The sequence below is a fragment of the Mesocricetus auratus genome, unplaced genomic scaffold (genome assembly GCF_017639785.1).
Source record: "Mesocricetus auratus isolate SY011 unplaced genomic scaffold, BCM_Maur_2.0 Super-Scaffold_100026, whole genome shotgun sequence".
Taxonomy (NCBI): Eukaryota; Metazoa; Chordata; class Mammalia; order Rodentia; family Cricetidae; genus Mesocricetus; species Mesocricetus auratus.
This window is the reverse complement of record NW_024429207.1, coordinates 5544354-5571077: the sequence shown is the minus strand read 5'-3', so window position 1 is coordinate 5571077 and position 26724 is coordinate 5544354. Positions and strand designations below refer to the sequence as shown.

The 26724-nt window shown below is 40.4% G+C and overlaps 1 protein-coding gene and 1 long non-coding RNA gene across 8 annotated transcripts in view; one reads left to right on the top strand and one right to left on the bottom strand.

Moving 5' to 3' along the window:
* Nucleotides 1-26724, bottom strand: part of Tenm3 (teneurin transmembrane protein 3) — a 1762555-nt gene that overhangs the window by 655602 nt on the left and 1080229 nt on the right. The window lies entirely within an intron of this gene.
* LOC110340331 lies at nt 9153-13209 on the top strand. The gene is made up of 3 exons (XR_002382128.2): nt 9153-9622; nt 10475-10553; nt 11902-13209. It is a non-coding gene; the product is annotated as an uncharacterized LOC110340331 (long non-coding RNA).

Here is a 26724-nt window from a genome sequence, read left to right as displayed (position 1 = left end):
CAAAATGTCAGAATGATAGACACAACAGAGCCACCAACTAACCAGGGAAATCTCTGTTTAATAATATTCAATATAAAGATTCAGGAGGATGCTTCATGATGGATTAAACTTTCCTCTGTTCTGCCTCATTAGGGTTCTCCCAATTTGACCCAATCCAAGCCTATTACTTAATATATATCTAACAGTAAAATTGCATAAATGTTCACTAGTACAATGGAAGCTAAATGAGCAGTTTCAGATAATTCAATTAAGTTGTAGGTCTTCTAATATAATTCCGTAAGTATGTGAACTTTTAACTTGTGTTAACTCAATTTCCTTATGCTTTCATTTACCATTTGTTGGGGACATTATAGTGATTAGCCAAAGCCCTTCCAGCTCCTAATGTTCTTCATAAATTTTGATTTAAATTGACTGTCACTTTCTCACCATAATAAAGTAGATATTTGACATCTCAGAGAGAGAGAGACAGAGAGAGAGAGAGAGAGAGAGAGAGAGAGAGAGAGAGAGAGAGAGAGAGAGAGAGAGAGAACTAGTCTGGCATATTACAGTCAAGGACTGTGACTTCTTTCTCATATCATACCAAATTTACATTTAATGTCCCTTAGTAAAAACCACCAGAAATGCTTAGAGCAAACTGGATTGGGTATTGCACATTCATGAAAACAACTAGTCTCCTGTGATATCATGTTGCCACATAACTGTATTTGTGACTGTCTGTGTTGAATGGATTGGCTTGCCAGTATTCAGGGACCATATGACATAGAACAGGAAACAGTAGCTGCTCCACTTAAGCTCAGGTCAGAGGCGAGCATCAGTTAAGGAGGCTTGACTCAAAGGTACCATTTTCTTGGTTCAGAGAGCTAGAGGGAGAGGCAAGTTAATGTAAATGAGTCATTCATTGTTTTCAGTGAATACCTTTGTTTTTGAACTAAGCCTACCCTTCTAGGTGAGGTTACTTTCCTACAAATACATGCCAATAAAGGGCCCAAGTCAATAAGATGCTACCATTGTCAATTAATTACCCCTTTGGAAGTTATCCAGAGGACTCAGTTTATTGACAAGAGTGATGTAAAAAGTTTAGCAATGATATCATATATTTTTCACCTTTCAGTGGTAGCATTTCTGAACTGTTTGGATGAGTATTTGAGACCAATAGCATCATGGAGGCAGTGAGATAGTTGCATGTAAGGGAAAGGCCATTCTCCCTGACTAACAGATAGCCTACAAAAACACAGTCTGTGTGTTGTGTCCGTACTGCCTTCACTTGAGTTAGGTGACAGCTGCTGCTGCTGCTTTTTCCTCATCCATGGTGAGGGGTAATAAAAATTGGAATAGTCATGTGTACCATGGTATAGAGAAACCAATTAAACTGTGGAAAGTGAACTTTGGTATCTTTGAATATCTTATGAAAGTCCAAAATCGGACTTGGAATTCTTAGTCATTACATTATGTTGGCTATGTTATAGCTTTATTTTCTCTTTATTGGATTACAGTATAATGAAGCTTCTATGTATTTTCATGAATGCTGGAATTACATATTTTTCTTAAAGACTTTATTTTTATTTTTATTCGCATATATGTAGTGTGTCTATGTGGGTCTATACCATGTGTGCCCGTGTCTACAAAGATGCCAGAAGAGGGTATCAGATCTCCTGGAGCTGGAGTTATAGGCTGGTGTGATCTGCTAATGTAGGTGCTGGGAGCTGAATTCAGGTTCTTTGGAAGAACAGCCACTGCTCTGAAGTACTGAGCCCCTTTGCAGCCCCTCAATGTTATATTTTCAGATCTGTCTGTTTTCTGTTTGCCGTAGGGATTGATCCAGGACCTTACCCGTGCTAGGCAAGGATTCTACTACTGAACTGTATTCTTAGCCCTGACATATGTTTTCTTATGGCACAAGTTATAATATGGTTGTAAAAAAATTGGACAATCTAAAGATATTATTATTTTACACTTCTGAGACATTTCAGGATTTTACTTTTCAAGCTGTTTCTTTTCTGTTCTTAAAAAATTAATTGTACTTGTATATAAATTCTGACATATAATTTAAACTAGTAATTTATCATAAACAGCTGATGTTATGAAAACATTTGCATAACGTCATGCTTAATGGCTGTTTTTGAGTGCGTGGATTTGGAAAGAAGTGATTTCACAGGGCTGTGTCTCAACCTACATTTAATGACTGGCACATTACTTTCAAATGGATTATAGAAAAGTGAGAAGTGATGAGCACATTGGAAGAATAAACACAAGGTGTACACATCCTCTGTCTTCAGGATCTCTGCCTGGCTAACCTGGGTGAATGTCTTCCACAGGGCCAGCTCGAAATGACCGCTCCTAGATAAGATAGAGCACTAAGCATCATTGAAGCCCAGCAGCAGCAAGCTGTGATAAGGAAGGGACTAAGAATTGTTGACCTCTGGTCCAGAGCCTTGGTCATTCAGTTTTTCTTGCTCTCCCACCTCATTGTGCCTGCGGGGAAACAGTGGAAGTGACAACTCTACCGAGGCCTTCCTGGTCAAATGCAATCATGTTGACTGAAGGCTCTGACTGTGTTCAGATCTCTAAACAAAACTCCTCTGTCCAGAGAGTGCACTTTGGCCAGAGGAAGGAGTGACGAAGAGTCATCTGTACCATTACTGAACGATTTCAACATCTTATTTAAAACTGCGAGGACTGAAGGTCGGTTCTGAATTATGTATAATACCTAGCTTCTAAATAGAGCCTTGGCTGAGAATTTCAGCTAACTGTCCACCAAACATCAATCCTACAAATCACAGCTCTCACCCCCTTATTTGCTGTTCTGGTTGTCACTTCCCATAACTTTTCACTGTTGACGCTGGTGTTCTCGTGCCCAATATCGAACCTTCAATATTAAACCGCTTTCCACCTCCTTGCTCTTCATTCTGTGTCTTGAGTCAGGAAAACCACCAAGATCTCCCATTTAATGTCCTCAGAGTACATGAAATCTGTCTGCAATTTTGACAAGAGCACAAATTGTTACTCATTGTCCAGTGGGGAACACTTAGCTCTACCAGCCTTTCTCTAGTATCAAAGCCTCTATTATATTCTCACTAATAATCACTAATGGAAGCGGTGGTGCTCACTGCAATCTTCAGATTCATCAAGACCAGAGCTTGAAAGACTCCCCAGGGGCTTTGCTGCTGGTGCCAAGAGGAGGTCTTGGTCTTGGCGTCTGAATCTCTATGTTCACTCTGTTTTCCTTTCAGCAAAATCTTCCCATTCTACCCCATCCCCACTCTCCCTTTCATGTCTACAACAGCTAATCCTCTAAGTGCAACTAATATCAACTAATATGTGATACTCTGGCAATTTATCCCCTCATGTTGACATAGCTCTGCCTCCAGTCAGCTTTTCAGTCATACCGAGGCTCATCTCAAAAACCGCATATGTGGTCATGTTGGGATATGGGTAGGATACCCAATAGGTTTGTTGGTTCTCGCTGGTTCTTTGCTTGTTGTAATCAGTAACATTTAGTCTTCCACTCTCAAGAATATCAGGCCTTAAGGGGTGAGGGTCATGTAGGTCATTTATGACCACCATCTAACTCCCCTGTGTGTACCTTCAGTAGCTGGATCTTTGTGTTAGAACCACAGTCCCACAGCTCCCATCTACTTAGGACCATTGTTTATGGTTCCTGCCCTTTTTGGGATGTCACTAAAACTCTTCCTCTCCATCTAATATTTACTCATTCTACTTTTACCTCAAGGAAACAAGTGCAGGCATACAGGGACTTGTATTTGTTTTGATCACCACAGTATACAAGTGCTTAAACTTGTGCCTGACAGATAATAGGGACTGTGTAAACTCTTGGTGAATACCGAATCCACTGTAGCATAATTTCCGAAGCAAAGCCTTTCATGCCTCACTCTGTGCCAGGATTCATTTGCTTTCTTTAGGAGATGGTGTTGTCACCCATGTAATTTGTACTAGAGCACTAGTACTATCATTAGTTAACCAGAATCCTTGATGACGGCGGCGGGGCCAATTCCACTTGGTATGTGCCAGATATCACATTTACCTTAAGCCATATACTGAACGAAGAGAAGAATAAACACATGGTAACAACACTATGCTAGGCATTTTAGTCATCTAAGGGACCTAGACTTGCACATGTTATCTAGAACCTCATAATTACCCAAGGGGCAGGGAGCCAAAACTCTCAAGTAGGTAGCAGTGAAAAGACAGTTCATTCCCAGGGTTTCAAAACAAGAGGCTCTAATTGTGTTCATCAACCTTTACTCGACCTAGAAGTATTGAATGACTGTCACTCAATGATAGTGACCATCGTGTGATACACCTAGACAACACATACTTGTAGACAGCCAGAAGCTGAAAAATCCTGTTGTGCACTGGAGAGAAGACTCCACAGGTAAGGTGTTTGCCTTGCAAGCATAGGGACCTGGTTTCAACCCGTAGCTCAGGAGGGGAATCGGGGCAGGTGGTGCATGCTTGTAGTCACAGTGCCGGGGAGGAGGGAGACACAGACAGATCCCTGAGGGTCATTGGCCAGCCAGACTGTGAGCTAATCTCCAGGACACTCAGAGGCCGTATCTCAAAAATAAAGGTACACAGGTGCTGAAAATGGCATCCAAAATTATTCTCTGACCGACATTCATGTACACTCACGTGTTTGCATACCCTCATGTGTGAACACACGAACACACACCCACAAAGAAAAACATCCTGTCATGTCCTTGAGTTCAAGGAAAGTGTATGGAAGAAACTTGAATTGAGTTCTGAGAGGTTACTTTTAAAACAAACATCAGCATCAGTTCTAAGATTAATTGCAAGAACACCCCCCACCCCTTGTCTTACAGATTCGGCGTTGGCAAACCTCAGCCCTTGAACCAAGCTGGCCATCCATGGTTTTTGTAATTGAGTTTTATGAGCACATGGCTTCCATCCTGTCCATAGCTGGTTGCTGTCTAGTACAAGAGCAGATCTGGGTGGTTGTCACAGAGATCATAAGGCCCATAAAGTCAAAAATATTTACTGTTTGGCCCTTTTCAGAAAGGATTTGTTAATCTCTGTGTTAAACTTTCAGGGTTGAGTGGAAGAAACTGCTGCAAAACTCCCCCAAATCGTATGAGCTATGGCTTGGAAAAGACATGCCAGAAGATTCATGAAGGATAGCTTGAAGGTTCAGGCAGCCCTCTGAGATGATGTGTTCTGCGTCTGTGGAGTCAATGGACTGAGTAAGGAAAATATTAGGGGGCTGTGTACTTTTGTGCTGAACACACACACACACACACACACACACACACACACACACACACACACACACGCAACTTTTTCTTGTTGTTATTCCCTGAACAACATAGCCTTGCAATTATTTCTACAACTTTTAGATTGTTGGGTATTATAAATAACAGAGATGATTTGACGTATCTGGGAGGAATTGTGCAGCTTGTGTCGAAAGCACTGAGGATTGCCCTATCTGCAAGGGGTCCCCAAACTCATTCCCATGACTATGGAGGAACAAATGTATTTAATTGCGCATGAAAGGGACCTCACCAAAATAAAGGATGTAAAAAAAAAGCGATGATTTTAAACATTGATTTGTTATTTTTTTGTGTGTGGAGGCGGGGGAGTGTCGGGGATAGCTCATATGTGGAGATCAGAGGGCAACTCTAGGGAGTCAGTTCTCCCCTCCCACAGTGGAGTCTCTCAGGTCATCTGCCTCAGCAGGAAGTGCCCTTGCCGGCTGAGCAGTCTCAGCAGCCTGTGAGTGATGCTTTGAGGGATCTGAAGATGAAGCATTTGGTTACAAGGAAGAAGGGAGGGACTATGTTTGAGAATGAAGAGATGAACAAATTTTATCTGTAGAGGAATACACGGGACTTTTCCAGTTTGGGGAGCTGAAGCTTCTCCTTGCAAGTTCATGGTGAAATCTTTATCAAGTGAAGCCTGGGAAAGAGTACAGAAAACGTGGAATGTAGGGCTGAACCATCTGAAATTCCCCAGATAGGCAATGCGCATGTACGATTTGGAAAGCTCTTGTCCAGGGCAATTATAAGACAGAAGAGAATGAACTAGGAACTCACTGACTTGGCATCCAGCGGTTTGGGGAACCCTAGAGGTGGTCTAATGAAAAAGACAGACTGATTAGTGATAGAGAAAGCAAATTTAGCTCACAGACAGTCCTTAATTTGCTCATAAAGTGCTTGTAAATAAAAAAAGTAGTATCACTACAAAAAGGATATTTTATATAAAAATCTTTATTTCTGATGTTTCTATAAAAATCACGTTGAGTGGCAATATGGGGGGCATTCTTACGTGAGGGCTGGCAGGCACAGGCTGCAGCTGAGTCACACTGAGTAGAGTTAGCAGAGCCAGGGCCTCCACTTTGGCCATCTTTAATCATGTAGCACAACCCCGTGGCTGAGGGAATCGGTGGCCTGCTATGTAATCATCTGGACATGAAGTTGGAAGTGATGGTTAATTTGGAAGAGAGCCAACACATTCCCCTTTCCTTCCCTGCCCTGAACCCTCATCTCCCATTCTCATGAAGCTGTCTGAGAAGTCACCTCTCTCTGTCTCTCTCTCATGTGTGTTTCATCTGTGATTAGATATAATGGAGCTCATTGGTGAACGCCTGCTATGAGGTCCTCATTTCTGCTTTAATTCCTCTCAACGTACCTTCCACCTTTTTCTCTCAGGAGTTCCTCACAGACTGCATCTCGCTTGCAAAGCCAACACTCCAGCCCCTCCTGCTGCCCCGCATCCCAGGACTGTAGTTTCCATCTCTCATCCCTAAGCATGGAGCCACAACAGCTTTTGTTGCTGCTTTTCAGCACAGTTTTATTTTTAATTCTCCCTCAAACAAAAACTGTTGCTCTGAAGAAAGGTTTTTTGAGGGTAGCTTGAGTTATATTCCCAAAAGGGTTCCTTGGATTCCTTCATAGAAGGAATCTTTTCTTTCTTTGCCAGGTTGTTAAAAATAGCCGGCCACACCCATTCTCCCATGTGTTCTCCATGATACCTGATTTAGAAGCCTGGTGAAGTCTGTGGGATGGACTTCAGTCTGTGGCCGCTCTGGTTGACCTGGGGGTCTTTCTGAGCATCCCTGCCTAGGATGTCGACCTTACTGCTGATGTCGTGCTCCATAAAAATCACAGCCCCTGCCATGATGCTGCTGAGTCAAGGGTAGTCACAGGGCCAACGTGATCCCGTTCCACAAATTTTATGTTTGGAGAGAGGGAAAAAAATGGCCTGGCTTTTGAAAAGTAGTTTCAACTAGAATCTTGTTTCAAAGGCAGGCTGTCAGAGAGCAGGAGCTCTGTCAGGAGACTTAACAGCTAATTTTTAGTATTTATTAAATTTTTTAAAAAATGCACGCTACAGCATTTTGGGATTCATCGGTACCAAAAAATTGTGTAGGAAACCTTATTCTGATCAGAAAAGGTCTGCCATGAGTTTAGTCCCACGCTGTGAATGCTGTTAATGTCTTCCTGCCTTCTTCGGGTAGAGAAGGGGCAAAGTGGATGGTCCTGAGGGGACGGTGTGGCCACGCTGTGACTGAGGAGTTGGATGTGCAGCCGGGCTGCTCCACGGGGAATCTCAGTCATCGGCTACTTTCTGTCTGAGCTCAGTTGCCCAGATGAAGATTGATGAAAGCCCCCAGGGCTAGGAATGAAGAGTTATGCAGAGTCCAGGCCCTGACTTTCAAAGACTTAGTCCACCGGCCCCCATTTTAATTTCTGTAACACCATTGCAGCTCAACTTTTCTTCCTTCGGGTCCCTCTCCTGCTTCCTGGATCAGCCAATTTGGCCTTGTGGTATTGACCATAAGAAATACCATAGACAGAGTGGATTGAGCAACAAAAAACTGTGTTCTTAGAGTTCGGATCGCCCCGAGTCCAAAGCCAAGGTAGTGCCAGCCAGGATTGGCTTCTGGTGAGGCCTTTTCTTTCTTCTGTACGTGCACAACAGCTCTCCAATTGTACGCACCAGTCATTCCAGATTAGGGCCACACCCTTATGCCCTCCTTCACTTTGCTGACCTTTGTAAACTCATTGTCTCTGAATGCGGTCTGGTCAGGTTGTGTTTAAGAATCGAAGCACAGGAACTTTAGGACGCAGTTCCGCTCATCCTATCTCAGAGGGCCGATACGAAGTGGGCCAGAGTGAGATACATAGGCAAAACACCTCATCCAACTCCCGAGCCCCCGGGGAAGCCTGTCCAAAACCACAGTGCACAATGTAAGGACTGCTTTGGTGGAAGAAAGAGTGCAGGGAGCATAAAGCATTCACAACAAGAGAAAAGATGAAGACCAACTGCTGTTCCAGGGTTTACTCTGTGAGCCATCAAATTATGACGACAGTAGGAGTGCACATTCCTTTACCGTTTCAGGTATTCCGTTTCATTATTACTGATAGGAATTTGAGTATTACATTTAGTTGTTTTTTTCTCTGATCCAGAAAAACTGTACCTGTCCACTCTCATGTCTTTGCAGTACGTTTCACTTTGACAGCAAGGAACACTATGACCTGGGGTGTGGTGTGGCACAGTGATGAGGGATTATCTAGCAAGTGTGAGGCCTTTTCAGTCCCACAAAAAAGTCAAGCAACCAAACCAATACATGACAACAACGGTAACACAATCAAGCTGGGCTGAGAGTGTGTCTCAGTGATACAGTATTTACCTAGCATGGATTAGGCTACAGCTTAGAATCCAGTCCCTACAACTTGACTGGACTGGGGCTGTAGCTCAATGACTTGAGTATCTTTATAAACACAGACAATGGCTGATGGATTGGTGTCCCTCCATTGAAAACTGTAGGGAGATTAGCATCACTGTTTAAAACTAGTACTTGATTCATAGCGAATAAGTTCTAACTTGTCTCAGAAGGCAACAATGGAGAGCCAGTGAATTGGTGGTTGATAGTTGAAAAGGACTACAGATGATACTTAATTGTGATTTTTATTTGGTGGTCCTGAGAAATCAACTTTAGGGCCTTGCCTCTGTTAGGCAAATACTGTACCACTGAGGTGTTGCATTTATGTAACTATGTAAACATGGGTTCTGTTTTGCTTAATTATGTAAAGATGTGTTGCTGTTTTATCTTGCCGGCCTAAGGCACCTGATTGAGCTAATAAAAAGATGAAAGGCCAGTAGTGAGAGAGGAGGCATAGGTGGGACTTCCTGGCAGGGAGAGTAAGTAGGAGGAGGGATTTAGTCTCAGGGAAAGAAAAAGAGATGCCAAGAAGATGCCAGGGTTCCAGACAGACAGGCATGGAGGAAGCAGGAAAGTAGGACTCACAGAATGAAGGAAAGGTAAAAGGCCCCTAGGCAAAAGTAGATGAGTAGAGCAGGTTAAATTAAGTTAAAAGATCTAGTGGGACAAGCCTAAGCTAAGGCCTAACTTTCATATATAATAAGAAGTCTCTGTGTCATTATTTGGGAACTGGCTGGTGGGACAGAGAAAGACCTCAGCTATATTTGGTACCCAAAATGGGGCCTAAGTTTCCTCATAGGACCTGAGAAGGTTGAAAAACAAAACAAAACTAAAAACAATGGACACGGCTTCTTTTAGAGGCATTGCTGTGCAGCAGAGCAGAGCACTTAAGCAACCGGCAAGCTAAGCAGCAACAGCAAGGTAAGTAAAAACACCTGCCATGGTGTGGGCACCAACTTCCTAGAGCTGGGGCAGTTAAATGTAGCTTTTGGTTGAACGCAGCTCCCCATTAGCAACAGCTCTCAGCCAGGCCTATGGGCTAAAGCAAACTGCCAGGGCCACATGGTGGAGGGCCTAGATGCCTTAGCAGGTTAAGGTTTGGCTCATGCAGTCAGAGAATGCTACAGGTGCACAGTAAAATGGGTCAGACCGAGCAATCAGTCAACAAACCAACCAACCAACCAACCTTTAAACAGGTCACGATGTGGATAGGTGCTTACGAAAGAAAAGAAAATGGGTATAGACAGTTACAAGAAAAAAATAAATAGCGTAAAAATATTTAAAGTCTTTAAAGAAACTAAAGTGATACAAAAGGAATAAGTCACTTAAAGATGGGACTACTCAGGGAGTTTGGGTCCTGTATGGTGCTGTGTTGACTTTGAAATTTTTGCATGCTGATGAGTGAATAGCAGCTGCTGAGGGACATGAAACTGTAAAAGGAACTAACTGCTAAATTAAACCAGCCTAGGTACTTTATGGATGACTTAACTTTAAAATTGAAGTCAGAAAATGTATTGCATTGGGGGAGAGATTATGCTTTTGTTTCCACAGGAAATGAAAAGCTGTGTATTTCTTCAAGGTTAATAGAGATCAGATTTGATTTGGGGAGATCTCCTGAAAATCTTGGCTATAGACATAAAACAGTAAACCAAGAAAAACTACAAGACTGACAATGTATATTCTGATCCCTCTGCATGGGAACAGTTCTGTGACTGAACAACAAATGTTACAACTAGTTTTCCCAGGATTTGATCATTATCTCAATTTTCTCAGGGTACCCTGAATATGGTGTCACCCTCAGACAACAGTAAGCAGTCTAGAAAATACAATAGCCACATTCCCAAGAGGTAAGGTAGGTGGTTTTTAGCCATTTGGTTGGTTATGAATGTTTGTCATCATTTAAGGGGGATATCAGAATATAGAATAAAAAGAACTATGAATCTCAAATATTTTACATTGGTATGGATTTTGATATGTTGATATAAATTTGAAGTTATTTTTGTTATATTGTATATATGTTTATCCTGGAAATGTTATATCCTACTCCCTACTCAGGTCTCCGATGGAGCTGAAGACAAGAAAGTTATAATTAGAGTTTTCCTTGTTACCAAATTATAAAGGAAACCCATATAAGAGATGTAAAGTTTACAAGGTTGAGAAACATAAAAGCTTAGATTGTTTATCTAAAAAATGTTTTAAGGTCTAAAAAGATAATTTTGGGTTATTAATACAAGTTAGGATAGAATGTAAATTAGGTACACAACTTTGGATTCACAGAAATAGGATAGATAATGGAGCATTTTCACGGAATTCGTTAAATACAAATGAATTGGATATTATAAATGCAATTCTTATAATTGTTCTTATTGTATATAATCTTACTATGTTAAAGGTAAACCATTTCTTTTCATTTAGACAAAACGGGGAAATGTAAGATTTATTTAACTATGCAAAGATGTGTTGCATTTGTTTAATTACATAAAGATATATTGCTGTTTTACCTTGCCTGCCTAAGACACCTGAGTGATCTAATAAAAATCTGAACACCCAATAGTGAGGGAGGAGTATAGGTAGGATTTCTAGTCAGGGAGATTAAGTAGGAGGAGGGATTTAGGCTCAGGGAAAGAAAGAAAAAGAGATACCATGGAGATGCCAGGGGCCAGTCAATCAGACATGAAGGAAGCAGCAACATAGAACTTACAGAATGAAAGAAAGGTAAAATACCCCTAGGCAAAAGTAGATGAATAGAACAGGTTAAATTAAATTAAAAGAGCTAGTGGGGCAAGCCTACGTTAAGGTAGAGCTTTCATAATTGATAATTAGTCTCTGTGTCATTATTTGAGAGCTGGCTGGTGGGACAGAGAAAGAATTCAGCTACAATACTCCATAAAGTACTTGATATTTTCAAAACACTTTAAAGGCAATTAAACAGTAGGAATATCTTCATGAAAAGATGGCATGAAGATAAAAGAGTTGGATTGCTTCAAACAGCTTTGAGCTATGTGTAATGGATAATCTTCATTTTCAACTTGCCTATTGATTACCATCTAGGAGACTGCAGGTGTGTTGGTGATGGTATTTCCAGAGAATAATTGAATGGGGGAATGGCTGTGGGTGGTAACCATACATGGGCTGGGTACCCAGAGAAAATACTAAAGAGAATACCACCTGAATGGCAGCATTCTTCTCTCTGCTTCCAGACCAACCATACTGTGGCCAAACAGCTCTGCCCAGTTATGCCCTTCCAATCATGATGGATGGACTGATACCTTTGAGATCATGAGCCTCAATAAATCCCTCCTCCTTGAAGTCATTTCTGTCATGTATTTGACCACAATAATTTCAAGAGTAACTGACATGATATAAATGTTTAATCAGACACAGTGTAATCTTTTACTTTAACCAAATAAGCTTTTCCTAGGTGTATTAGTACTTCTCAAAAGCAGTTACTTGTTTTTCCTATTTTTTGACTACTGAACTTTAAGATATCTTTTGAATATGATTTTAGGTTTCTGTAGTCATTAGAAGACATTTAAAAATCTCTCCAATATAAGAGTTGCCAGAAGGAGAAGTGACTAAGAAGAAATGTGAAGTGTATGATAAATGATTAGAAGTACCATTATGTGTGTCTAGGATAATATACATTGAGACAGAAAGGATTTAGTCAATCTTTGAGTCCAAAAGAAATTTCATGATTATACAGAATCCTGTGGTAGCCCTTCAGGGAGGAATAGTGGAATGGTACCAATTGTTTACAATTGAAGACACTGTCACAGAGATGACCCAGAAAACCCAGGTTTTGGAGGATGTTTCTTCTTCCCAAGCCATGTCTCAGGGAATAGGGAAAAAATGAGGACATATTTTGAAAATAAAACAGCCATCCACATTGATTCATTGATAGCATTTCAATAGAACAACCTTCCTTAATTTGTGTTTATAATGATGCCCTTGCCCTCCCATGCCTTCATGGGAAAAGGGACTGGTGCTTTGTGCATTGATGTTTCAGAAGCTACAGATGGCTTTGGGACCAGGTTCCAGGTTTTCTGGATTCACCATCAATAGTGAAGCTGGAGGGCAAATGGAGAGAGGTTGATGGTTCAAGTGGGGGAGGCAGAGCGTGAGCTGTTCCATCAGGAGGGGCAGACAGTGAACACTCCCTGGAAAAAGCAGGAAGCAGACTCAGGACGTGGTAAACTGATAAAGCACAGTGGGGTTCTCAAATTATAGGAGGCGACAGTGGCATTTGATAGCTTCATCTTCGTTACAGGATGTGATCTTTCAGACAGTCATTTCTCCGTTGTAATTGAAAGGAACGAGCCTCATTTCTCAGAAAGCAACTGAAAATCAGCTTCATTTTGCAAAACTGGCTTCAGCTTCACCTTTGCATTCCTGACTTATATATGACTGATTCTGTGTTTTCAGTCATATTTTTTTCTTGAGCATATTAACCAATAGTTTATTATAGGGAGACTAAAAGGGGGGAAGACAGACAGAGAGAGAGAGAGAGAGAGAGAGAGACAGAGAGAGACAGAGAGAGACAGAGAGAGAGAGGAAGATGGGAGAGAAGAGATGAGAGAGGATGAGATGAGAGAGAGAAAGAGAGAGAGAGGGGAAGATGGGAGAGAAGAGATGAGAGAGGATGAGATGAGAGAGAAGATGAGAGAGTAAGGGAAGATGAGAAGAGAGAGAGAAAGATGAGAGAGAGCCACTCTTATATTTTTACATTCTCTCTCTACCCCTCCCTCACCCCTCTCTGTGTGTTGTTATTAGAGACTGTGCAAAAACAAACATGTGCTTGACTACCCTTAAAGGAAGTATACAATCAAGGGGGAATGAACATGACCTCACTAATTATGTACGGTGTCTACCCACAGTTGTAGTCTTTCTCCCACTATTGCTTCACTCTGAAACCCAACAATCTGCAATTCCTTGGAAGACCAAAGTCTATACTGCCAATGTCATGCTTCAGTGTCTTCACCAAGCCTGTAGTGTCTGCCTGGAAATGAATGCTTGATTCCTTTCAAACTCATATTCAACACTCATCTTGACTATGACCCTGGGAAGCTTTTCCTGCCATCCAAGTCATATGTCAATGATCACAAATATTATGCCAATCACTAAAATGCATTGTGTTACACTGTCTATTTAGCTGAAGAAGAGGGGTGAAAAACTTGTGTAATGGGAACCTCATTCCTTTTTTTCTCTTAACATGTGCAAGACTATGTATGTACACATGATCATGTACATATTTATGCATCCATGTATATGTGTTTCTGATGAGTGTTCCCAGTTTTAGTAAGAAAAAAGAAGCAGTTAACACTTGACTAATGCAGAATAAATCTGAAAGATTCTGAATTTAAAATTTTCCCACTTGATTAGGCCTAACATAGGGCAGGCAAATACTGGGGGTATGTTGAGATTGAAGGACCCACGAAGAAGGTGTTAGTGGCATATAGCAGGCAGGAACTGGTTGAAATTGCTGCAAATATGACTCTAATCGGGGCCTTCCAGCCGGTCTCTTCTAATTCTAGTGAGGATGAGGAGGATACTGAAAAGGATGATTCTATTTTTTGGGATACAAAACAACGTGATAAAGCGCTAGAATACCTGAGAATGAAATGTTTGATCATTTCATGTTGGAAAATAAGAATGAAATGCTTCATCATTTCATGTTGGAAAATGAGAATGAAATGTTTGATCATTTCATGTTGGAAACCCAGCAGGAGGCATTTGGCTCCCTGTGGCATAACTGACAACTTCTCTATTTCATTCATGCTTTTTTTCAAAGTTTCCTCTACACAGTCTTTACATTCAGTTTCTTTCCTCCTTCTGCTTTTGACTGGATGAGCTATGGACATAGGCTAGTTTTCATCTCTTGTGACCTCACTTGCTCACAAATTCTGGTTTCTTCATTCAGTGATCTGTGGGTTGACAAGTCTTTCTAAACATACTCTAACTAATTTCATTTTGTAATAGTTTTCCCATAGTAGTCTCTTAATTTTTTAAAATCATCTTTCCATGTGGAAGTTTGTATAACATCTAGTGCCTATTAATTTGTATCAACTTACAACATGTATTTCAGTATAATGTGAAATGTTTATTTTTAATGTTCATACTCATAGATAATGCATAGTATCAAGTTTGGATATAAATAATTAACATATTTATTCATCATTTACAATCCATATTCTTCATGTTTGTAGACTATTCCTTGAATATTTGGTAGGATTCATTAAAATCCATCACCAAAAATGTTATTATTTGTGACATCTTTTTGCATATGTAAGACATATTAAGATATCTTAGGAAAACTTGCAATAAAAAGAAAGGAAGTTTCTTACTATTGCTTAAAAGTCAATTAAATATTCTTTTGAGAATATAATGTTGAAAGCTGTTTCTATGAAGCAGAGAAAAATATTACGTTACCTTCCCTACTCCCCCCCCCCATAGCTTCAGTAGGATACATTAGCTCTTAAAATGAAATTTTGTTGTTTTATTATAAAATTTATTTAAATTAAATCAATCTTATTTTACATACCAATTCCAGTTCCCTCTCTCTATCCTCCCATTCCCCCAACCAACACCCAATCCTACGATCCTACTGTCCATCCACTCCTCAGGCAGGGTGAGGACTCCCAGGGGATCATCAAAGTCTGTCACATCATTTGGGATAGGACCTAGGGCCCTCCCCTATGTGTCTAGGCTGAGAGAATATCCCTCCATAGGGAATGGGCTCCCAAAGCCTATTTATGCACTAGGGATAAATACTGGGGTTTTGTTTTCCATACAAAGTTGAGAATTGTTCTTTTCAACGTCTGTGAAGAATTGTTCCAGGATTTTGGTGGGGATTGCATTGAATCTGCAGATTGCTTTTGGTAAGATTGCTAGTTTTACTATGTTAATCCTACCTATCTAAGAGAATGGGAGATTTTTCCTTTTTTTTTTTTTTGGTAATTTCAATTTCTTTAAAGACTTAAAGTTCTTGAAATACAGGTCTTTGAGTTGTTTGGTTAGTGTTTCCCCAAGTACATGAGCTGATGGGTACATTTATCACTTTGATGACACCCATCTTTGTCTCAGTCACACTCTTCTAACTCCCTTACAAAGTGCTTTAGTCTAAGAGTCAAGAAATTTGGGAGAAAAAAAAACCTAACGTTTGGGGTTTCATGTAGGTATATGCAAATCATGAATCTGTAAGCTGGCTTCTAGAATTCTTTGAGCTTTTCTATACATGCTGTGGAAAATATCCTGTCTGTCTCAAGAAATTGTCTCATGCACATTATACCCAGTGGAGTCTATGACATTCAGGACATTCTAGAAATTCCGTGCGTGCGTGTGTGCGTGTGTGCGTGTGTGCGTGTGCGTGTGTGTGTGTGTGTGTGTGTGTGTGCGTGTGCATGCATGTATAGGTGTGTGTGTGTGACAGCTAGCACTATTCACCAACACAGTGTAAATAATTACAGCTAAACTCACAGTAATTAACTACAGAAGAAAAAATAAGATAGTCTTTAAAAAGGACACGATAGAGAAATCAGACTGCCAGACAATGATAACACAAACTTTTAAACCATAATTAAAAAGTGTTTCAGAGTAAGGAGATTAAAATCTGCAGAGACCAGGAATGGGTAGCCGCTTACAGAACAGGGAGCCCCTCCACATTGGAATGGCCTTGGAGAAATCGCCACTCCTGCAACTGAGTCGACTCTATCTCAGGAGGCAGAATTCTGCGTCTGCGGGCAACTTAGAGCTCCTCAAAGCCCACCCAGGGCTTTCTTTATCCTTTGCTGCTCATGGGATTTGATATATTATGAAAGACTAGATTTAATTATTGCCCCAGGTTGTATCTCTTGAAGTCTTGGTCAGGCACAGCATCGGTTGATAGCGCTGTGCTGCTTTTTTATTTAGCTCGACAACTAAAACCAAACATACATAATGTCCTTGCAGCTGTCACTGAGATACGCTGAAGTCCAAGTAAGGTTTGGGGAGAAACTAATTTGTGGCAAGAATAAGATACTGATGTTAGTTACAGCCCAGCACCATCAGGTCCTTCCATGAACACTCCATCTGTCTAAGATGTGTCCTGTCCAAAGATGTCATATCTAGCTGCTGCAACTGTATTTCAGCATCACTCAAACAGAACAGATAAGGTTAATATCTCAAAGCCCTTGAAAGGCATGGTACATGTCTCTCAGCACGGTGGTCTTTCTCTTCTCTGTTTGGATCCAAAGGGATGCAGTGTAAAGGGTTAGGAGGGGGCCTGGAGACAGGCAGACAGAGGAAGAATGACTGAAGACACTTGGACTGATAAAGATAAGGAGACTCCCAGAGCAGATACCCACTAGGTCCCAGTATAGTAGAAGGAGATGCCATTCCAAAGTGTGGCACGGATTCATGTAAACGGGTCCCCTATATGCTAACTTATTTGAGAACCCTATTTTTATGTGGAGAGAAGTAAAATAGTTGAAAGAATCCTATTTTTAACAACAGTAAACACATACATCAATGAACAAGTGATTAAACGGATCCAAGGTAGAATTGAGACTTTCCAAATTTCTGTCCTTAAGTTAATTTATTATGAATGTAACTTAAGGCACAAATGTAGAGTGAGGTTTAGTAGGCCAGAACCACAGTCTCCTTGTGATTATCATAATTTTTGATGGTGTTGTCACTAGTTACTAGTTACTACATTGTTTTCTCTGCAGTAAAGTACTTTGTAAACCTACTCACATTTAAGTTGACTTGAATACACATTTTGCCAAAAATCTGCAGATGGTCGATGTGGATAGGAAAGGATGCTTAATGTTATCATGTATAAGAAAACCATGATAAGAAATCATTTTATGCTCACTAGGCTGGCTGTGTGTTGTATGGTGTGGAAAATGATGAACAAAAGCCAAATTTTTAGCTTGCTCTGAGTGAATGTATTAAGTATATAGCAAGCCAAAGTAAAAGAATAAATAGCAAGACAGACACAGAGTGGGGGGGGGGCAAGAAAAGGGAGAGGAAGGAAGACGGGGAGCGGAAGGGAAGGGGAGAGAATATATGATTAAACGGGCACTCAAAACATCCAGCAGAAACTGGCTAACCAAGTCATGTTGGCAGTCAGCTGGAATTTCCAGTGGAGTCCGGGGCAGCTCGGAGTGTCTGCTCAGGTAAAGAACAAATAGTGAGAGAGAGAGAGAGAGATCACCTCATCAAACCAGGGTGCACAACCTCTGCAGAGACTGCCCAGGTCAGTGGAAGCAGTCAGCTTCAGTTCCTAATAGAGTTTCCTTGCCATGGCCAAGTGTCCAGTTTCTCTTTCCTGCTGCAGGGATTTGTAATGCCACAGGGTGAACAACAGTAATGTGTGTCAGACGTAGTTTATCTTCTCGCCTTTCTCAATGGCACAACACAGCGGTGGGGGAGCAGCCTCCCCTCCGCAGAAGAAGACTTGCAGAACACTTTGAGACAAACACATTTGGTTCCGATATAGGGGGGGCAAGTTCACTTCTAGAGCTAGGTTCCCAGTGACTTCACATGGCACAAGACAGCTTACTAATTTAACATAATATATCTTTCGGGCGGTTGTACAAAAAGTGGCTGCAGGCTGAGGCAAGAGGACTGAATTGAGGCAGCCTCAACTACAATGTGAATTCAAGGCAAGCTCAGGCCACAGTCAGACCCTGTTTTAAAAACAAATGGTGTGTGTGTGTGTGTATGTGTGTGTGCGCGCACACGTGCACGCATGGCCAAGTGGGCAGAATTAACACATGTACATTGCTGGTGAGAACTTAAAATACTGTAAGTCACTGGGAAAACCGTTCTAAAAAAGCTAAACACAGTTACAACATGAACCAGTAACTTCTTGGTACAGAGTATCAAAATTGAAAGCACCTACTGAAATAATTGTATACAAATGTTTATTCCAGTTCCACTAAGAAGAACCCAAAGCAGTAGGGCCAGACTCGTACTCTCACTAAAATAAACTGAAGCCCAATTCTCTGTATTTCTGTGACAGTGAAAATGCCACAAGAAAAATGTTTTGGTAACAGAACAGAAAATAAAAAATAGAAAGAGCCTACATTCTTCTGTCTGCTACTGAATATTCCTATCCTGTATCATTTCAGAGAGACATTGACTGCGTTTGATGAAGGGAGAAATAACCCAGGGAAGGAAAATTGAGGAAAATCTAAAACGAACAGGTGTAAGAAACACAGCTGCAGTGTAGCTTTCTTAGCTTACCCTTGTTTGCAAACAAATATCTCAACAAAAGGAAAGAAATCCAAACAGAACAGAAAACAAGCTCCCGCCTTCGCCTCTGCTTTGGTTTTCCTTCTGCAGTGACCTGTATGTCCGTGAAAAGTACAGAAAGCTTTTAGTGAGTAAAAAGGATTTTCTGAAGATGTCCTATCACCAAAAAATGAGTGCGTGGTTCCTTTTTCTGAACAGTCCTCCTCCTTGTTCTACTCCCACTCTATGTCTAAGACCAGACTCCCTTCTGGTCATGGGTCAGTTGGGATCACTAGGCTTTGTAAGCACAATTTTAACAGTATTTCCTTAGCCAAAACATTTTGAATGATTTCCTGGTGATTTCTCAATGAGGTCATATGTCTTACCTCACCCAGAGTTGTCTGCACCTGTTCAGATACATTGTCTATGACTGTATAAGGTTAAATTGGATTTTTCTTCTGCTTCAAAAGTTTTATTTCTTATTTTGAGGCAGAGTCTCTCTGTGTAGCCCTGGCTATCCCGGAACTTGATTTGTAGACAAGGCTGGCCTTGAACTCATAGTGCTCCACCTGCCTCTGCCTCCCAAGTGCTGGAATTAAAGGTGTGTGCCACTACTGTCTGGCTTCTACCTCAAAAATAATGTAGGTATTAGTAACTACTTTATGGAAAGGGAGTTCTTAATTGGTCTAGATAATAAAAAGCCTGGAGTCAGATATAGAGGGAAATGCTGAGATCAGAGAGAAGGAGCAAGCCACAGCCACAATTTACCTGCTTTGCATCTCAGCAGATCAGTGAGCAAGTTCCTGTTTCTGCCCAGTTATATCACTTCCTGTCTGTCTGTCCAGACCTCCAGACCTCTAAGGTTAGCTAGTGGCATGCTCTATTCTTGTCTTCAGACAGGCTGTATTTGTACAAGCAAGATATCACTACAACTTTAGGCATCTGATTTAAATTTTTACAGTGTTCAACAATGAAGACATACAAGCAGGGAGATTAGAGATGGGTAGAGATAGAAAATAAAACATACATGCAACTTGTAAAGGTTGTACGTGGGACGTGGACTTGGGTATATTTGCTCAAACTTGTGTATTTGGGTGCAAGCCTTACTTTGTATCATCTACACCTGCATGTTGTCCCTGATTCCACCTCCAAAAACAACTCCCTTCGCTGACTTTGGCCTTCCTCTAACATTCCTGACCCTCTGGGTCAGAAGCGTATTCTTTTCATTTGGGGTCTTATTAGAGATCACATATTTTCTGACTGAAGTTGCCATTTATCTTTGCACTATCTTCATTGCCACACATATGACTAACAAGATCACCCTGCTAAGGAGGGCAGGGACCATGCCCAATAGATGTTGGATCTGTGACCTTGTCTAGCACAGTATCTTGTTCACAATAGTTATTCAATAATTATTTGTTCAATAGTTCTTAAAGATTTCCTGCCAAGAAATATAATATTGTTATATAGATTCATTTGTTAACATTCTTAAGATCCAGTTTTATCTCTTCAATCTTTGACTAAATATACTTTTTTGATGTCATGGGAGCATTTAAGCAAATAGATTGAACATTAAAAAATATTCTTCATTTTAACATACTGCTAAGGTGCTTAAAATACTAGGTGCTAAAACTTATTTTTATCCGACTGCTTACTTGAACCAACATTGAGACTAAAGGGAAAAGAAATCACCGTATGTGAACCTGTTACTTTAAACCTCTTACTCTCATGAGTTTCTTGATAGGTCCATATAGAGAAATTAATTTACAAAAGTAGTCAGCATAACTGCTAAAAAATGCAAGCTTAAATCACTATGCACTTATTCCTTTGTGTGACTTCTGCATATTTCAATATTCAGTTCATCACCTTTAAGATTTTCAAATTCACCAGCTGGAAGACTACATACCAGATTCTCCCATAGCACTAAAAATAAACTGGCGCTATTGAAAACAAATGAATAAGCATCTTCTTAGCTAAATTGTTTTCTCATGTGACACATACTACTTCACTAACTTTTTATTTGAGATTGTTCATTTATCATATCTGAGTTGCTTTGGACATCTGCATCTTTAACAAAAGCAGGGTCTTGTTGGAAAAGCTTCAGTAGAAATAAAATAACTTCTTTGGATGGTGGTACAGGCCTGGAATCCCAGTTACCATGGAGACTGAGGCAAGTGCAATGCCTGACTGGGCTACAGTGAGTTCAAGACCCGCCTGGGAAACTCAGAGAGACTGTGTCTCAAATTAAAAACATAAAGAAGGGTTGGCTATACAACTCACTGGGAGAGTGATTACTGGGTATGCTTAAGGCCCTAGGTTCTATTTTTAGTACTATAAAGCAAAACAAAAACCCTAGCAGCATTCCTCTGTGATCCAGTTATAAATGAAAGAGAAACCACTAAGATGAGGCACTATGGATTTATTAAAAACATGGCTTTTGGGGGGACACAAAGTGAAGGTCCTATAATTTTCAGTATTAAACTGAAACAAAAAAATTGTTTCAATACAATCTTACTTATGTAGAGCTCATAACACTGTACTTCAAAACCCTTTTGCTTATTTTAGAGTTGATAGTATTCTTAGTTGTACTCATCTCCAAATCTCTGAGTCCAAAGTGTCTATGCAAAACCATCAATCTCAGAATGTGTCTAAACACTAACCCTGGAGACAGGCTGCAATTTACTGTTCTCTGTGACAGAGAAATAGCTAGGGGAGCCCTGTCATTTAACCCCAATGCTTTCTTTGGTGGTTGTGGAGAGAAAGGTTTTTTTTTATTGTCCTGTCATAAAAAGCCTACAAAATCCATCAGCACAGTGTGACTGTGTATGAAAAAAATAATACTAGGCATAGGTATTGTGACCACTAAATTGAAAAATAAAAATAATCTTTCATCAATATAATTCACAAAGAATCAACAGGGAAAGATGTCTCCTGATTTCATAGCTAGAGTTTAGAATATCTCTATATTTATTGTATTTGGACATGGATGCTACTGGTCATATCATTATCTTTAGTGAACAAATATTAAATTGTGAAAGAAACTCATTGTCATCTTCATAAGTGTCCAGACATTCTAATGTTAGACTGACCTTTGAGTCATTATTTCATAAATTATGAAAGACATTCAACAGTTAGCCTGAAAGTCTGACTAATGAGACTTGCCAAACCCATGCTAGAAGTATCAATGAAGAGGGGTGGAGAGGTCATCTCTGAAATGTTCACTAGGATATGCCTAAAGCTTCAGAATTTATTATTAATTTTGCTATTTATTTACTCTGGTTCCAAAAGTACAAATATTTATGTTTTTACTTTAAAAGTCACACATATGTGTAGCAGCTAAGACAGTTGCCACTGAGCTTGCCTACTGCAGAGCTAAGTAAACACAAACAATTGGATACTCTTTTTGGAAAAAAAAAAGATTTGTTTGTTTATATGCATGAGTATTTTATCCACATTTAGGTGTGTGCGTACTATATGTGTGCTTTGACTACAGAGGCCAGAAGAGGGCGGCAGATCCCCTGGAACTGGGTGGAGTTACAGAAGGTTGTGAGCAGGAGGTGATGCTGGGAACAGGATTTGATACTCTGTAAGGGGAGGGGATGCTCTTAACTGTAGAACCATCTCTCTCCAGCCTTCTACTCAACTCTCATCTTGACAACAGAGCTTATTTGGATAGAACTGAAATTCTCACTAAGTTCTAAGAGGCCACAAAGGACACACACACACATACATACATACATAGATACATACATACATACATACATACACACACACACAGGTACACACTTGACTTTCTGGCATTTTTGTTTGTTTCTTTAAGAAAATGAGCAGTTATGTATATGGGATACCTAACAGAGGATATACCTGTGTCATGGCATGGACTGGGCAGTACTTGACCCTAAGGCTGCTTGTGCTGACACAGCCCATGCCTATCTCTGTGATGACAACCTCCCACCCCTAGGTCACTTTTTATTGGCAGCCCAGTTGTCCATCAGTTGCAATTTGAAATATGTGCAGGGAGATAAGAGATGGCTGAGGTAAGTCAAAGGCTAATGGTGAGCAAGCTTCAATGTTTTCTTCAAGGGCTTATTAATTCAATCATTTCACAAAAAACAGCATGTACATTGATGCCTGTGCATTTCACATAATAGGGCAAACTTGAACTAAATCCTGAACCTGTAGACAGGCAGCTTATTGAAGTAAGCAACAAATTTATTTAATCCAAAACAGAGAGCTATCTTAAATGAGTTTCAATTTCATGTGCTATTATAAGAGCTACATACCCAAGGAAGTACACTTGCCTACCTAATCAGTAGGCTTACTAATTTCTACATATATGTGTCCTTTGGAATTTCAGTTCTTTATGATATTTTAAGTTCGTCGCAAGTCTGCCTGTGTCTTTTTGTTTGTGTATACTTGTGTGTTTGTGCGTATTACAATCTGACCTTCAAACTTGGGACTTGCTATAGAATTTGTTTATGTTACGTTTCTATACAATTTTTAGATAATTCTTAAGAAAATACCATAGTTCCTGTATTGGAGCCTTTTTCTTAAAAAGAAATACATGTATTTATACAAACTATCTTCAATAATTTTAGAGGACCTTTTCTGTAATAGGGACAATTTTGGTGCGCTATCAAAAATGCAAAATGATTGTAATATTTGTTTTAGGGATGCTGTGGAAACCTAAATGTCACATCAGCACAATGAATTCATGAGACAGTTTGAATGTGCATTTTAGTGAACTGATTAGATATTTTGATCTTGACATCTTGTAAGCAATAGAATTCCTTTCAGGTATAGTAAAAATTAAGATGTTTTTTAAAAGGCAACACAAAGCTCAAGGAAACAGATAACAGATATTAAATCTAGTGCCTTTGAAAACTAAGTGTAGGCATGCCAGTTAAAACTGGAGCTGTAGGTGTGGATGCAGACTGGATCGTGTCTGCTTATAAAACAGCACATTTTGGTTTTTTATCCTTGCCCCCATTGCATTGCAGATGCTGTGATCCTCTCCCAGCACGCACTGCCCACATCCTCACCTCCATCCTTACCTCATCTTCATCTTGTCCCAGACACTCACTGGGCATTGGGTACCAGGACTGACCTTTTCTTCCTGACTCACTTAGAAAAAAGCACGGAGGGCCGTGAGTTCTCCCTCAGAAGTTCCGGCTTTTTCAAAAATAGTAAAAAACGATTTCACATTTCTTTCATCTGCTTTCATTACACGCCGGAGTACCTTGCCAATTATTTCATTTCTTCAAAGATTAAAATATTTTTCCTTCGTAAGTCGAAGGGAAACATTTTAGTAATCATAGATTAAGGACTTCAAATAATTTCTCAGGGAATAAAAACGCTAACTAAAAACCAGCTTGATAAAAAATTATTTATTAGAGTTTTACACACAACTAAAGAGTTGCATCAGGGTGATGTAAAGTAGGGTGTTTATTGCTTTTGACTATGGTTCTCCTCTTTGAGAAGGAAGAGGAGTTTACTCAATAGTGAACCTGCTGATTGACAAAAAGCAGCTTTTCCCCCATCTCTGTAACCATTTTTACTGTATTACTCACCGTAATCTAAAAATCTAAATGTGACTAAATATATTTAACAAGTACATGAAGTAAACGTAGGTCCCTTACATATACTCATTTTTTTAAATTCTTGCTAGGTTTTCCATTTTAAAACCCAGTTTGCTGTTGTATTGGATTGATTGCAGAATACCATGTGTGGGCTAATGTGTCCCAGATAAGGACAGGTCTTGAGGACCGACGGGAAGCAGTGGGTCACTGGGCAAGGGGACCTTGAGTTTTCTTAGCCCTGCTCCATGTCCTGTGATCTGCTTCCTGACTGTGGCCTCAGTTTGACACCTGTCTCAAGTTCCTGCCACCATGCCTTCCTGCCTGGTGTCTCAAACTGTAGGTGCAAACAAACCCTCCCTAATGGAAGTTGCTTCTTGGTAGTTATTTGGTCAGAGGCACTGAACATAGTGTCAACAAGCCTTCTCCTGGTTCTCATACGCCATCAGTTGGTAGGCATGGAACGATCTGTAGCCCTAAAATGTAGTTTAGACAGAAGGGAAAAATCAGGTATATCCCAGTGCAACTGTGTTCTTGCTTGAAAAGTATCTAAATATCTCCTGAATTTTACGGTTTAAAGACACTTATAAAAGAATACTTTTGGGTAGTGTTACTAAAAGGGTTTGATTTAAAAAAAGCACACTGTGCGAAAGTCTCATGGAATTAATAAAAATATTTAAGTAATAACAGAATTTGCAAGACCTGAAGTTCTGCCCCGTAACATTCGGACACAGGCAACCCCATCCTGTAATTCAGTTACAACAGTTCTTTTATACGTTTAGCTTAGCCCATGTCTTAAAAACCGATTTTTAAAAAGCAATTAACCTGCTCCATCCCTTAAAACTTGAGGTTTTTCTCCGGAATGCAAGGGTGCTGAATTTCTTGGCAGAAGCTCTCTAAGGGGATTCCTAGCTGGTCTTCGAGTCCTTTGCGGTATAAAGGCCTTCTCATTATGTTAGATGCTATGTCAACCTGTCTGATTACTTAATGAGGGTACTGGGTATGCAGGTGGGGAAGCGGCCATGTGACCAATATGAGGTCAAAAGAGACATGTGAGGTCAAAAGAGACATGTGAGTCTAGGTAGACAGAACTTTTTTCTGGCTTCTTTCTGCAACTCTCAATTTCAGTTTCTGCCTTTGCCTTGGTCCCCCTAGCAATCTCTCTCCTTTCGCATTAAAACACCGGATTCCTCTTGCGCTCATTGGTGGTGTCTGAGGTCCATGCTTTATTCTCCTCCCGGATCCGTTTCTCCTCTAAACACTTATCATCTAGTGTGTTGGATAAAGAGAATTCCCAGCAGTCGGGTTTGAAAGGAAAGATAAAGTGCTGAGCATCTGAGCGTTGTCAGCACTGGTGTCAGTACCCGGGAAGCCTCCTGTTGACAATGATAGCTATCACTGGGGCATCCGAGAGTCCTCTATTCTGAACACTCTTCAGAAATCAGCCGTATCTGATTGTTCTTTCAGATCAAACGGAGTAGGAAGACAAAGTAAGCTGGGCATATTCTTTCCCTCTGTACTTTGTTGTTAAAAGGGGGAGGAATTCCACTAGGACCCCCTGACTCAGTTTTAGATATTACCAAACTTTTGTAAGAATTCCTGTCCCCCTCCCTCTGCCCCCGCCCTGTTCTTGTTGCTCACCCCCACCCTCCCGCATTCCTCTACTTGCAGGTCTCCGAGTGTATGGATGTTTCTCTGCTTCTCTAAGGGTGGTTCTGTGATACTGAGCAGGGATTGTGGATAACACCAAGCAGTCAACAGATAAAGGATATGTGCTGTGTTCAAAGAATGTGCCAAGCAAGGATCTGCATTTAGCTCTAAATGGGGTCATTTCTCTTTTCTTCCCACTCTGCTTTCTTCCCCTTTCTCATTTCTTTCTTCTCTGGGGATGGAACACAGGACTTTACTCTTGAAGTACATGCTCTCCTATTGAGGTACACCCTTAATACTTCATCCTTATTAGATTGTAAAAGAATATTATTATTATTGCAAAATTTCCAGTGTTACTTATGGAACCTCTGCTACTGCCGTCCTTTTAAGGATGACTTAGTCTGTGTAAAATGAAAAGCATTTCAGTTTGATTGTTGAATTGGACAGAAAGACAGTCATTTAAATTAGACTGTCCCTGCCCCCTGCCCCAACCAGGAATCAATTATATTGCTGGTAACTGAACTTCTGAAGAAAGAAAGATGTGGTATAATGTCTGACATTGGAAACAGCAAGGAAAATAACAGT